Raw genomic sequence first — 14910 nt, 5'->3', positions numbered from 1 at the left:
CTCTGATTAAGCTCAGTTTCATGAAAAAAGGGAGAAGTACTTTAATGAAAGCAGTCCTGAAAGAGAGAGGAAAAACACAAGCCTTCTTAGATTTGTCCTTTTGCAAGGAAACACATCTGGCAGATTTACAATTGGTCCTGATAATACTATCAAAGGAGTGAGGCAAAAGACAAACTAGATGACATGAAGCTAGCCGGAGGCAATAATAACACTGTGTTACATGCATACATTGTCAAGCATTTAGGATGAAGCTGGAAGTTGCAGCATCAGAAAATACTCAAAGTAAAAGACAGGCGTCCTTCAAAAACAGTTGTATTTGAATGCAAATAAAGGACAATGTTGCTTTGTAGTGCACATGTGTTTTTTAATGCTGAAGTCAGTAGTTAGATTTATTTTTTAATTTTTTTAAGTTGTTGATGGACCTTTATTTATTTATTTATTTATCAGATTTGTAAGTGGCCAGGAGTGCAAATATTAACCTAGCACAACCCACACTCGACATAAAAACTGCTAAGAGAACTACATTCAGAAAAAACACATTCTTGCCTCCGGTTTAATACTACATTTAAGGCAGGGGCTCTAAGTAAGGGAAGGATTCTGTGAGAGAAGCAGAACCAGAGCTCATGAAATGAAGTGTCCTTGAGGGGGACTGGGCTCTTTGTGTTCATATTGTGACTTTTGAGCCTCAGGCCTGCAGAGCATTTTTAATAAGTGATGGTAAATTTTTGTTCTTCATAGTACTGAGGATGTAAACAACACTTCTGGTGACAATACTGGTATAGGAACAGCAGGATCTAAATCGGGTTTAGAAATAGCAATATCAAACTTCTTGATAAATCACTGAAAGAACCTCCTTTCCCCACAGAATGCTGAGCTAGGAACCACTGAAGCTCTTAGGACCAATAGAGGCATTATCTGCCCTACTTAGCACTGAGAGGTTTGAGAAGATCAAGTGCCATCTGAGATGTCAAAGTCCTCTGTAAAGCTAAAAGCCCTGTAAAAATGCTCTTACTTATCTTTTTCACATTATTTATCACGATTTCCATCCACTGCTGAAACTTTGCAATCTGGTCTTATGTATGATGCAAAATAATAATAATAATTACAACAACAACCTAGTTTGAAACCAAATGAATATTATTCTATTTTGTAGTGAAATTGACTCTTTTATCTTTCTTCAGCTCTTCAGCATACATATTTTCAATGAAACCTCAGGGTATCTAGATAGTGGATTCTCTATCTTGTACAGGATCTCACTTTTGGAATTTCCATTACTTTTATTGCAGGCACATAGAACACAGAAATCACTTAGTAAAGTTTTATGGACTGACTGATATGCATTAAATGGTACATGCTGCTTTGTAGTGTGAACCAAATGTTACAGGTTGAGGTCTTATCACCCTAACTAAATGTTAAGATTCTTGAAGACCAGATTTGAGTCTTATGGCTATTCATATTCTCTAAAGCACTTAGCACAACTATAGGCACATACTATAGAAACTACTTAATTATTAAACCTATAAATTCCAGCAATAGTCTTGTGTAAATACCTGGTTTGGTTTCAATTAACATCAGAGATGAGGATGCTTAGAAGCAAGATACAATATTACATCTGACGATCCAAGAACATTTAAATCTAATGCTATCTCATGGTTCATAGGTTGTCTATATACTCAGAACTTCTTAATTTGTTGCTCCAGAATTAAACTCTCCCCTGAACAATGGGCTTTAATATTCAACCGCCTATTCAACATCTCCACTTGGTTATCCAAAATGTATCTCACGTTTGGTATGTTCAAAATCACATTCCTGATTTCTACCCCTACCCCAAACTGCTCTTTTCATTGTCTTTTCTATTTTGGTAGACAGTCACTCCATTCTTCTATTTGCTCAAGTCAAACAAAAGCAAAGTCCTCCTTGACTCCTGGTTTTAATTTTAATTTGTTAGTTCTTTTTAGTTATGCATGTCAGCAGAATCCATTTTGATATAATTATGCAAGCATAGAGTCCTGTTTTTTTTAAATCCCATATGCGATCCATCTGTAAATACTGTTAGCTCTACCTTTAAAATATATCCAGAATCCAACCATACCTTTCCACATTCTCATTACCACATTGGTTTAAGCCATCATTTCCCACCAGGATTATTGTGATAGTCACCTATGCAATTTCATTTATTCATTGATTTTGTGGTGCTAGGGATCAAACCCAGGGGCTCCCGAATACTAGATACTTGTCCTATCATTGAGCTACACAACCCCAATTCTATGACTTGACTTCTGCTAACACCATTACTCCCTAATGGCATGTTCTTTACACTGCAGTAGAATGAAAGTTTTAAAATACAAGCCATTCATGTCTCCCCTTTGCTCAGAAACAGCAAGAGTATCCTACTTCCTTCAAAACAAAAGTCAGAATTCTTACAATGGTCTACAAGGGCCCTTGCATAACCTCTCCAAACTCCTCCTGTTATATCTTCCCCCTACCTCATGTACTGCAGCTACACTAACCTTCTTGCTATTTCTGAAAACATTAGGCATGTTCCTGCCTCAGGACCTTTGCAACTTTCCATTGAAAAAACACCCCAAAATTCTACCGCTAATCCTCTTCTCTGTCTTTCAGAGAACTTATCACCAAGTAGTACATTAAATATTTTATTTATTTATAGTCTACATATTTTATTTATTTATAGTCTGCCACAATTAAAATGTAAGCTCCATTAAGGTAGGCTTTATCTGTTGTAGTCATTATTAAATCTCTCTGAATCAGAACAATGTCTGGCATAGAGACTTAATCAACATATTTTGAATAAGTGAACAAAAATACTCTGAACAGGGCCTAGGAAGAAAGTGTAAATGAATAAACTGTAGTTTCTCCACTACCCTCAAGGAACTCACAGCCTAAGGCAAGCAAAAAATTAACAACTCTGGTACAAAGGAGAATGAGAAGACTTTGTGAAACTAATGAAGTAGTGCTTGAACATCAAAGATTAAAGTATTAGGAAGAGACTGCATTTGGTTTAGTTTCCTCTTCATCAACACTGTTACCACAACCACTGAAATTCCATTGAGCACCTATGTTATCAGGCTAACTTTAATCTCTTTCTTCTTAGGTCCCCATAGCATACTCTTTAGAAGGCAGACAGTTATCTAAATTTTAGGCCTTGATTTTTTATAAACAGTACAACATAAGAAATGTACCGGGGCTGGGGATGTGGCTCAAGCGGTAGCGCACTCGCCTGGCATGCGTGCAGCCCGGGTTCGATCCTCAGCACCACATACCAACAAAGATGTTGTGTCCGCCGAAAACTAAAAAAAATAAATACTAAAATTCTTTCTCTCCTCTCTCTCTCTCTCTCTCTAAAAAAAAATAAAATAAATGTACTCTATCAAGACAAGGTCTTTAAAAAAAAAAAAAAAAAAAAAAAAAAAAAAAGAAATGTACCAATAGCAGAATTTCAGAGATGTATTTTTGCAGTCAAGGATTGGAACTTTGACCCAAAAAAAGAGGTATGAATAAAATTCATCAAAATTCATTTCAACCAACATATACATTTTTTGTTCATTAAAGAAAAAGAGTTTAACAAGTTGAGAGTGGAGAGCTACTTTCTACATAAGGCCATTGACAATGCAAAAAAATCAATCAAGGACCTTATAACTAAGAAGAGCTTAATAAAATGTTTTCTGCCACAATATAGAAATTAATAAATGCTATTTGATCTTCTAATTCATTTTCCATCTCTTCACTTATTATTTCAAGTTTCTGCTTCACACTGATAAGGATTATGATGAAGATAATATAAAAATGGGCAGATTAACACTCCCCTTTAAACATGAGTTACAAATCTGTATTTATCTTAATGCCACTCAAACCTAATAAATTAAACTTAAAAATGAAAAAAAATCATTTCTATTGCCTAATATGTTTTGACAAGTACAATTTATCATGTTAAAATTGCACTTATCTTTATGTATGGAAACCTAAACATTCTCTTTTCTCTCGGTATATTTATTTATATCCTCTTTGAGAGAGAGAGAGAGAGAGAGAGAGAGAGATTCAGCTATGATTAATCATTTTCAAATTTCTGATTGCAGCTATTCCCATCCACAGTTCAGTAAGGAATGTCACACCTATTCAAGGTTATCCAGTGTCTTTGGAAGCAATCTTTCTTTAAAACAAAAAAAAACAAACATAACCTGTTAAGAGATTCCTAACCCTCCCCAACATTTTTGTTTGTTTTTCTTTTTGTTTTTTTTTTTTTTGTTGTTGTTGTTGTTGTTGTTGTTGTTTTTGATACCGGGAATTGAACCCAGAGGCACTTGACCACTGAGCCACATCCCCAGCCCTTTTTTGTATTTTATTTATAGACAAGGTCTCACTGAGTTGCTTAGGGCCTTGCTAAATTGCTGAGGCTGGCTTTGTACTCATGACCCTCTTGCCTCAGCCTCCTAAGCCACTGGGATTATGGGCATACCCCACCATTCCCCACACCCCCCTCCACAACTTTTCAAATTAAAATTTGTGTCAGTGGACCCCAATGATTAGGCGAACATTCCAGATCTCTTTAGGCACATAGAAAGAGGCACAAAGAGTTCTGAGTGCCTGGAGCTTTGAAAGTAAATAACTGTGGAGATGGTGTTATAGCTCAGTAGTAGAGTGCTTCCTTAGCATGTGTGAGGCACTGGGTTTGATCCTCAGCACCACATAAAAATAAATAAGGTTTTGTTTTCTTTTTTCAAAATAAGAAATTATATAATTGTGATATTTGTCAAAGCCTTGAGAAACAGAGTTTAAATTCACTGGCATACAGTATATTTTTGAAAATAAAGAAATAACATTAAAAAAATAGTATTTTTAAATCTACCAGAGTGAAAGCAAAATAATTCTGAAAATATGTTGTTCCAAATATTGTACAGTAAGGGTAACCCCAGTATGGTGGTGTTGGTCTGTAATGTCAGCAACTGGGGGGGGGGGCGGGGGGGGGGGAGGCCAAGGTAGAAGAATTGCAAATTCAAACAGTCATGGCAACTTAAGGAGACACTGTTTAAAAAAGGAAAAAGGACTGGGTAAAGGTGGTCTCATAACCACTTAACTGACTTTTCCATTCAGTGCCCAACATGGCATCCTGGCAGTACAATGTAAATAAATGTTATTCAGACATCATGATGATAGTGCTTTGAAAAGCCCATCATACTAATCATATCATACTAATCTCATTTTAACAATTTTTAAATTTATCTATTATTTTGATAGTGACAAATTTTAAACCAAAGCACATGAGTATTGTAAAGCACATGCTCTTATGGAACAGAGGGGAAAAATAAAGAAGTCAATTATCTTCGCTACTGCAGCACATCCATTCAGATAGTTCACATAGTATAAATTCAAATGTCACCACTTGTGGTTTGCCCTTGTGCTTTTCACTTTATACTTGCTAACAAAATGCAAGCAACTTCAGAAGTGAACTGGGATGTTTCCCTCCTCACCTGAATCCACTGACACAAAATTTAAGCTCATGAGACAACTTGATATGTGGAAATCATTGGCCTTAAATTTATTACAAAAACAGCAGCAGCAGAGGCAGCGAGTACCTAATATGGCAGTTACCAGGCATGAGGCACTATACTAGTGCATTTCATATATTAACTCCTTTAATTATTATAGAACTCTATGAGGTAGGTGCTGTTTTAATCCCCCATTTAATGGATAAAGAAAACCATGGAACAGAGCAGTTAAGTGACTTGCTAAGACTACACAGGTAGTAAGCTACAAAGCTGAGATTTCAACTCCTACAATTTATCTCCAATTGTCTTGATGCTCTTTTTTGAGAAAGAGAGAGAGAGAAGAGAGAGAATTTTAATATTTATTTTTAAGTTTTTGGCAGACACAACATCTTTGTTTGTATGTGGTGCTGAGGATCGAACCCGGGCTGCACGCATGCCAGGCTAGCGCGCTACCGCTTGAGCCACATCCCCAGCCCCTGTCTTGATGCCCTTAACCAGTGTTCCACATTGTCTTTTTTTGTTTGTTTGGGGCGGTGCTGGGGATCAAACTCAGGGCCTCATACATGGTACGCAAGCACATTACCATTGAGCCACATCACTGGCCCCCTTCACAGTGTCTTTCAGAGGAACATCTGGTAGAATGATCCTAGGTAAATAATCTTTCCTGTCTCAAGAGGACTGGGGCTGTGGCTCAGTGGTAGAGCACTTGAGTAGCATGTGTGAAGCCCTGGATTCAATCCTCAGCACCACATATGAATAAACAAAGTGAAAAATCCATTGGCAACTAAAAACAAAAATTTCTTTTAAATTTCCTTGATTATAAGTGAGGCTGAATCCACTAAGCTTTGGACATATCAGTTTTGAAAGCCACAAGTTTGAAGCTGTGGAACACACTATTTGGCTACCTTTTTGGCAAGGGGTACTGGGAATTGAACTCAGGGGCACTCCACCACTAAGCCACATCCCAGCCCTATTTTGTATTTTATTTAGATACAGGGTCTCACTGTGTTGCTTAGCACCAGTTGCTGACACTGGCTTTGAACTCCAATCTCTTGTCTCAGCCTTCCAAGCAGCTGGGATTACAGGTGTGTGCCACTACACCTGGCTTCAGGGCCTTGTTTTTAAATGTAAAATAAGGAGACCAAATTAACTCAAAGAAATCTGTGGCTCTGGAATTCTAGGATTGCATATGAAACTGAAGAGAAGTTCAGGTTGATATGACAAAAAAAAAGTGGTGGGTATATTCAAGGCCATGGTTACATTATCTCTTACTCCTCCTCATCTCCCCTCCTCTACTTTCTTCTCCCCAACCCTCTCACATATACACCCCAATCTTTATTGCTTTTACACCCATGGGTCTCTGTGTATAGATGTATGCATTGGGGATCACTTCATTTCCTCTATCCTTTTATTTTCTTAATATTTTTCATTCTTAACATATATATTAATGTGTGTGTGTGTGTGTGTGTGTGTGTGTGTGTGTGTACATAGAGCATTGTCTAAGGAGCACAAGCCTTCATATAGCACAATGGTTTGAAGAAATGTGGCCACACCAGTGCCTAGGGAATAGTTAGCAAAGGCAGTAGTACTCTTTGGAAATATAACAATAATTTTTCCTCAAGAAAGACCTTCTACCTGAATGCTGATTGACAGATTCAGAAAACACTGAATTTACAAAACTCTTAAAAGGAAAGTGAAATCCTGATTCCCTTATGTTTCTTTTTCTTAAGGAAATATGTAAAGAATGAACTGCTAGGAGGCAGTAGTCTACAAATGTAACAGAATCACTTGATTCTTTACAAAAATGAATAAGAAATCTCCCTTATAATCCTACCAGCCTCTAAGGGTAACTGCCATCATTCTGGCCCATTTCCTTCTAGTCATACTATACACATAATTTTTTCATGTTGCTTCCTTCATTTCAGATTTTTAGATCTTTTTGCATGTTTCTACACAATTTCTACAAACATTTTAATGGCTGTGCACAGTGGATATCCCATAATTTACATATACATTCCCACATTGCAGGATATTTACATTCCTCCCTCCCCATTTATATCATAACTAGAGCTATATAAAGATACCATGAACATCTTATTTTCTTAAGAGTAGATTCCAAGAAGTTGAATTAATGAGCCAAAAGGTTTGAACATTTTGGTGGCTTTGGGGGATTGTAATGATATACACTGCCATTAGCAATGTGTGTGAACAATTTCCTTTCATTGTACCCTTGCCAACTTTGAGTATTATTTTTAATGTCTCTTTAAAATAAGTAAATTAATGGTGTCTTATTTAATTTGCATTTCCTTGATTATAAGTGAGGCTATTTTTTTCTGAATGTTTGCTAGTTCTATTTCCTCTTGTGAACTATTCACAAATTTTGTACATTAACCTATTGGGAATATTAGGGAATTTAAAAAAAATTAAACTGCAGGCCAGGCATGGTGGTGCATGCCTGTAATCCCAGTGGCTCAGGAGGCTGAGACAGGAGGATCCAGAGTTTAAAGCCAGCCTCAGCAAAAGCGAGGCACTCAACAACTCAGTGAGACCCTGTCTCAAAATACAAAATAGGGCTGGGGATGTGGCTCAGTGGTCAAGTGCCCATGAGTTAAATCTCTGCCACCCCGGCCCCCAAAATAAAATAAACTACATTAGTGTTACACAACAAAAATATTAACCCTTTGTCTATAGTATTTGCTGAAACTTTCTTTGGCACTTTTAATTTTTGTCCTTTTTTGATGAACAATAAAGCCAACACACTAGTGTGATTTTGTCATGCAGTTGTCCAGTTCTTTTGGTGTTGCATGCAGGCAACATAACATTTTGGTGAATAAAAAGAGAAATAAATCACCAGCTTTTAAAATACAGACTGATAAATGTTCTGAATATGGGTCCTATCCAGAAAATGGTGTCTTTGAAGTAGACTGCTTTTATGGTACTTGGATATTTTATCACATTCAAGACTCTGAAATTGTTTAATGTATTGGTTCACATGTATTTGTTTAAGCTAATTTTGTTATTAGCATTTTAAAAATCTTACAATTAAAGGATAAAAAGCCCCCCTGGAAAAATACTCCTCCAAAACTGATGTGACTCATTTGTGAGAATAGCTGCAGTCAATATCCTCATGGTGCCCTGGAAAACTGTTTAGGCCATTTTTTAATCAAACTTTTAATAAATCCTTCATTTGGAAATCAACAAATAATGCATATATACAAACCTAACATTAGTAATTAGACGACATTAGTAATCCACATACATATTAAAAATGACTCCATTTACAGGGTGGAATGTTGAGTAAATAGCCTTCTTTCCATACATACACCCTGAAGGTGTGTCATTTATAACCTCATTACTACCAACTTTTCTCAGAAAGGATGGATTTTTCTTAGTACATCCTTCCTTCCTTGGTCAAAATACTGTAAATTCCCAATTATTAAAGATTTAAAATTTTTGAAAACTGCCAAAGTATTGATTTCTTCAGGCATTTGTTTCCTGCTTAGGTATGTGTAGATGCGTAAGTCATAGGGTTATGATTGCTTTTGTTTTTGAAACCAATAATGTTGTCACTAGTACCTGCCTGTACAAAATTATCCTTTTGTTCTATTCTACACTTACAGTCCAGTTGATTTTATTGTCTTCAACTGAGTATGTACATCATCGTACATTGGAGAAAAGTACTGGGCCTTTGAATGAAGGTGGTCATTTTCACAATTTTGTTTTAAGAATCTTATTTAATACTAGTTAAGAAGTTAATCTACATAGTCTGAAGGATCATTTTAGAATGCTATGCTCTGACCTTGTCCTTCTTAAAGAAAAGTGATGCACAATTTTTGGATAATTTAAAGAGAAGCTACAACCTTTTCCAGTTTTTTTTTTTTTTTTTTTTTTTTGGTAGAGGATTGAACCCAGGGTTGCTTTATCACTGAGCTAGATCCCCAGTCCTTCTTATTTTTTATTTTGAAACAGGATCTTGCTAAGTTCCTAAGGCTGGACTTCCTTGAGTTTAGGATTTTCCTGCTTTAGCTTCCCAAATTGCTGGGATTATAGGTGTGCACCAATGTGCACAGCTCCAGCTTGTTTTAAAATGAACAATGCTGTCTATCAAACTTCTGAGTTAATCTTTCTAAATTCACTGGTTCCTAAAACTGGTTTTAAGCCAAGAGCTGAAATCTAGGGAACTGTCAAGAACCATGTAACCTAGCCCAAGAAGGTGCTTCAAATTGTCTTAAGAATTGTTTTTCAACTTACAAGAAACATGAAATTCTGAAATTAGGTGTCAAAAAGAGCCTGTGTATACCCAATTATTTCAGGACAATTCTACATTTTACAAGGGAGCCTTAAAAAGTTTTGAGGGTAAATAATGGCTATCCTCAATTGACAATTCTTACAACATACTGTTTATATTAAAATTTTAAAAAAAGACAACATTTTGGAATAAGAAGTACATTTTTACTTAAATAGCACCAAGTTATGAAAGAACATAAAAACTTAAGAATTGGAGAGTTTCATATTATCTCAAATTAGATATTAAATCGCATATACATATTTTTTCTCTTTACATGAAGGGTACTAAATCAGTTACATTTAAAAGTCTTACTTATATTTAAGCAAAAGGAAATCAGATACTTCTTACCTAAGAAAAAGTAGAAATTATATAGAATATGAGGGATAAAGGTAAAGGATGATATATATCTAATGTAAATTACATTAAAATCCAAATGCAATATATAAACAGAAGTGAAATTTTCATAAAAGAAAAGAACATATTCACTACTTTTCTTCCCAAAGTAGGTAAATTACACTACAAGGAAATCTACAGGGGGATACTTCTCTTGATACATGTAAGCAAAAATAAAATCCAGGTTATCTAAATTTTTAGAGTTATAGCTAGAAATGTATAATACTACTTTAACAAACTGCAACTAGTTGAAGTAAGTTAATACAATCATTTTAATTGGTTGTCTGCACACTGGACAGGGCTTATTCCTTTTTTTCAGTTTCTTTGCACAAGTGAAACATGACATAAGATGTCCTGTTTTGCCATGAACAATGCAACCATTTTTAGGTCGACCTTGGCATATCACACAAGGTTCAATGGCATTATGGGGAAAACTGGACTCCATACTTTCTTTTTTGTCTTGTGTTTCTTCCCTCTCAAACCGTCTGACATCTTTTTGGGTGCTACAAATCATGCTACTGGAAGTTGATGGGTGAGAATAATCCTTGCTTTCTTGTGATTGGGAGGCTTGGGTGAATTCATTATCATTTTGCTCAACCCAAGAGTCTTTAAAATCTTTCACTGTAAAATTTTTACCATCAGGCACATCCATGTTCTCTTCTTCCTGTGTTGAGTTTTCCAGTTTGGTTTTCTCGGGGATTTCCCCTTTATCTTTAGGAAGGCAGTTCTCACCATCGGCAGGACCCATTTTGTTGTGTGAAGTAAATTTCCAATAGTCAGCTAAAGAAATTTCAGAATCTTCTTCAAATGAATCTGAATCACTTTCTACTGCCTGATGTGCAGTAATTAGACTTTCCTCATCAGTGTCTTCTGAGAGTTCCTGTTCTTCTTCACTAAGGTTATAATCTTCTGAATCAAGAGATTCAACTTCAAATTCTACACTAAATTGATCAGAAATGGATGCTTGATCCAACAAATCAGCTGAACGTTCACTTACACCACCATCATGATCTGGATTTGCTGGAGTCTCTGTCAATTCACTGCTACAGCTTCTTTCACAGAGAGCAAGGCTTTCATCAGAGGAAAGGGAAATACTATCAGATTTGTGGCGCTTTCTCTGTTGTTCATCAGATAATTCATCCGAATTTTCCTCTGTCTCACTAATTGTTCTCCTTCTAGTTGAGGTAGATGGGCTAGAAACCAAATTGGAAGATGAAGGTTTCTCTTCCTGTGGCACTTGCACAGGGTCCTTCTGATCACTCCCACCATCAAGGTGCCATCTGCTCTCACTCACAGATGTGCTGGAATCTGGTGGTTCCTGCGGATTGACTATTACCAAGTTTTTGTAAATCATTGCATATATTTTTCTGTGTTCCTTCACAGAGAAGCTTGGCACTCCAAACAAATCTCCTAGAAGATCATTTGAACAATATACCATATGCTGCTCCTTCTCATCATATAATCGTTTAGTCATTATATACTGGCCAAGATAAAATATAATATCTTTGATAGTGTAAATGTCTTTTTGTGCACCAACAGACTTCAACAACTTCATAAACAATGGCTTTGGTCTATACAGGGTCTCTGGTTCCGAAGCTGGAGTCTGTGAGGTGCTCATGGCACCCTCAGTAGACAGAGACATGTTGGTATTGAATAACTGCGTGAACCAGTAAAGAAAACGTACCTCACGTCTGTGACCACAGGTGTGTCTCCAATAACCAGTAAACGCCGCTGCGCCTCACCACGTGGGATTTTTCCGCGCTTCGGGCGGGGGGAGGGAGATTTCGTTCACGCCGCCCAGTTTCCCTCACGGGATGCGCGGTAGCCCGATGCCCGGGACCTCGGCCACCACTCTACTCGCGCGTCCCAAGTCACCGGCGCTCGAACTAAGTCCAAAGAGAAAGGAGGCTCCCTGGCGGCGGAAGCGGCAGGAACTCGGCCGAGGGGTCAGGGCCGCCCCTCAAACTCGGTTTAAAGCTCCGTCTTCTAGTCACATAGAGCCGCACACACTCCCTCAGAAGCCGTGGTGTGCGGTGCGCCAAAGTCACCAAAGCCACCAAAGCGCCCAGGTCACCAATGCGCCAGAGTCCCCCTTGCGCCGGGATTCGCGGTGTGCCTGGGTCACCAATGCGCCGGGGCTCGCGGTGAGCCGAGTTCACCAATGCGCCGGGGTCTGAGGTGCGCCAGAGTCCGCGGTGAGGTGAAGTCCCCAAAGCGCCCAGGTCACCAATGCGCCAGAGTCCACCATGCACCTAGGTCCGCCGTGCGCCCAGGTCACTAATTCGCGGAGGTTTGCGGTGCACAGAAGCCCACGGTGGGCTGAATACCGCTGTGCGCCCAACTCTGAGAACCCTGCGGTGCGCGTTGCCTACGGGTCCGCCGGGAGTGCGCCGGAAGCTAGGGCCCATCCGGGCGTTTGCGCGGGCAACCCGGCCCCTGCCTGTTTAGGCCATTTTGAAAGAGAAAAGTGGAATTTGCCTAATTCTGCAAGTGAATAGTGATGGTCTCCCAAGTGTTTCCGTCAATTATTCGCTATTCTGGTTGTTTTTGACTATTTTTTTCTCCTTATTTTTGTTAAAACCTGAAAACTTTTAATGGACACCAATATTGCATCACCTGAGACAAGTGGAGAGAGGGGAAGAATCACTGAATGGGGAAGTTGAGAGAGTCACTATAGACTCCAGACTCTGAACACTTAACTCTAACTTAGTATTTTCGAAATTAAACCTCTTTCATTAAACAGAGACGAGTGGGGGGAGAGAAGGGAAACTGTATGGAAATGGAAGGAGACCCCCATGGTTATACAAAATTACATATAAGAGGTTGTGAGGGGAAAGGGGAAAAAAAAAACAAGGGAGAGAATAGAACAACAGTAGATGGGGTAGAGAGGGAAGATGGGAGGGGAGGGGAGGGGGGATAGTAGGGGATAGGAAAGGCAGCAGAATACAACAGTCACTAATATGCCATTAGGTAAAAATGTGAGTGTGTAACGGATGTGATTCTGCAACTTGTATTTGGGGTAAAAATGGGAGTTCATAACCCACTTGAATCAAATGTATGAAAGATGATATGTCATGAGCTTTGTAATGTTTTGAACAACCAATAAAAAGAAAAAAAGAAGTTAAACCTCTTCAATAACTGTCTCCCACCCTCACACTCCCTCACACTCGCTCACTCTGGCGCGCTCTCTCTCTCTCTCTCTCTCTCTCTCTCTCTCTCTCTCTCTCTCTCTCCCTCACACACACACACACACACACACACACACACACACGAACAAAGTTCTTATACATATGACTTTTTCAAGACTTATTGAGGACTTCCTACTTTGCCATTAGATACATTGCAACATTTACTGCGTTCCAAAATGATGGCCCAGAATCTCATTAAGAAACAGTTTTTTTTTTTTTTTTTGTAATTGTGTAAAAACCTAGCGCATTTCTATCCCTTAGTAATTCACAAATAATAAAACATCTTTGAGTTTCAGTGACATCTATCTCCATCACACCATCTCTTTGGAACTCTAACAACCTCCTAAAGTAATTTTAAATTATCTTTCTCTTATTACTTTCTCAATATCCTTTGTGGTGGATTATGTAGATCATCTAAACACTTAATAAAGGGAACAATCTTCAAGAAAATTGAAGGTAACTCAATATAGAAAAGCTTTTTTACTCTTTAGAGAAGAACAATAGCTGCTTATTTCCCCAAGTAAACAATCATATTCAATTCATTTTTCATACAATGAAATCCATTGGGGTTTTGTAAATTCATAGTAATTTTAGCATTAACATACTTATCCAAAATGTAGCATCAAATTTAATATAGTATCTTGAAAAGTAATGGGCTTTAAATATGGTATTATATAACCAGAGATATCACTTTCTTCCAGTTTACCAACAGCAAGTATTAATCAAAGCTTTGTATTGCCATCCATCTTCAGCATTAGTTTAGCAAAATTGGCACTTCATCAGTAACCTTCTCAAGTTGCATGTATAAACATTGGAAGCAGAATTTTTACTGCTTACTGCTGGAATTTCGTTTTCAATTATGCTAAAGTTTAGACTGAAAAGGGGGTACTAACACATACTACAAAGATATACACCCTTTAGCAACTGCAGAGGTGGATACAGGGGTTAATAATGATTCCTGGGATTTGCACTAAGTTGCTTGCTGCTATGGGCAAATGATAACTATGCCAAATGTGGCAAGCTAATACTAGCAAAGGTCCTATATAAGAGTTCTAAAACGTAGGTTCTTTATGACAAGGTAGTGTGTCTCCACACATGTGTAACACAGGGGAAATACTGAATATCATTAATCCCATGAACTTCCCATAGATATTATGGATGGCACCTGAAAAAAATAAGAGTGAACATTTTAAAAAGCAAGTAACAGGGGTCTGGGGTCGTAGGTCAGTGGTAGAGTGCTTGCCTCACATGCAGGGACACTGGGTTCAATCCTCAGCACCACATCAAAATAAACAAATAAAATAAAGATATTGTGTCCATCTACAACTAAAAAAACATATATATCAAGTACAAGTTGAAAGTCCCTGGCATAAATTCATATTGTCAGCTTTATTAAATATTATTACTGCTAATAATAAATTTAATATTGTAATTGGTTATTATTAACAATTAATATTAATGATTTTTTACAGAAGTCAAAGGACTAGAAAGAAGATCTAGATATTCTTTTAAGCATCTTACTTACTGTCACGTTTCA

The 14910-nt window shown here is 37.6% G+C and overlaps 1 pseudogene; it reads right to left on the bottom strand.

The window, feature by feature from the left end:
• Positions 1 to 10429: 10429 nt before the first annotated feature.
• Positions 10430 to 11740, bottom strand: LOC113200134 (E3 ubiquitin-protein ligase Mdm2 pseudogene; annotated as a pseudogene).
• Positions 11741 to 14910: the final 3170 nt, after the last annotated feature.

Source organism: Urocitellus parryii, chromosome X (assembly GCF_045843805.1).
Source record: "Urocitellus parryii isolate mUroPar1 chromosome X, mUroPar1.hap1, whole genome shotgun sequence".
NCBI lineage: Eukaryota > Metazoa > Chordata > Mammalia > Rodentia > Sciuridae > Urocitellus > Urocitellus parryii.
This window is presented reverse-complemented; position numbering and strand designations above follow the sequence as displayed.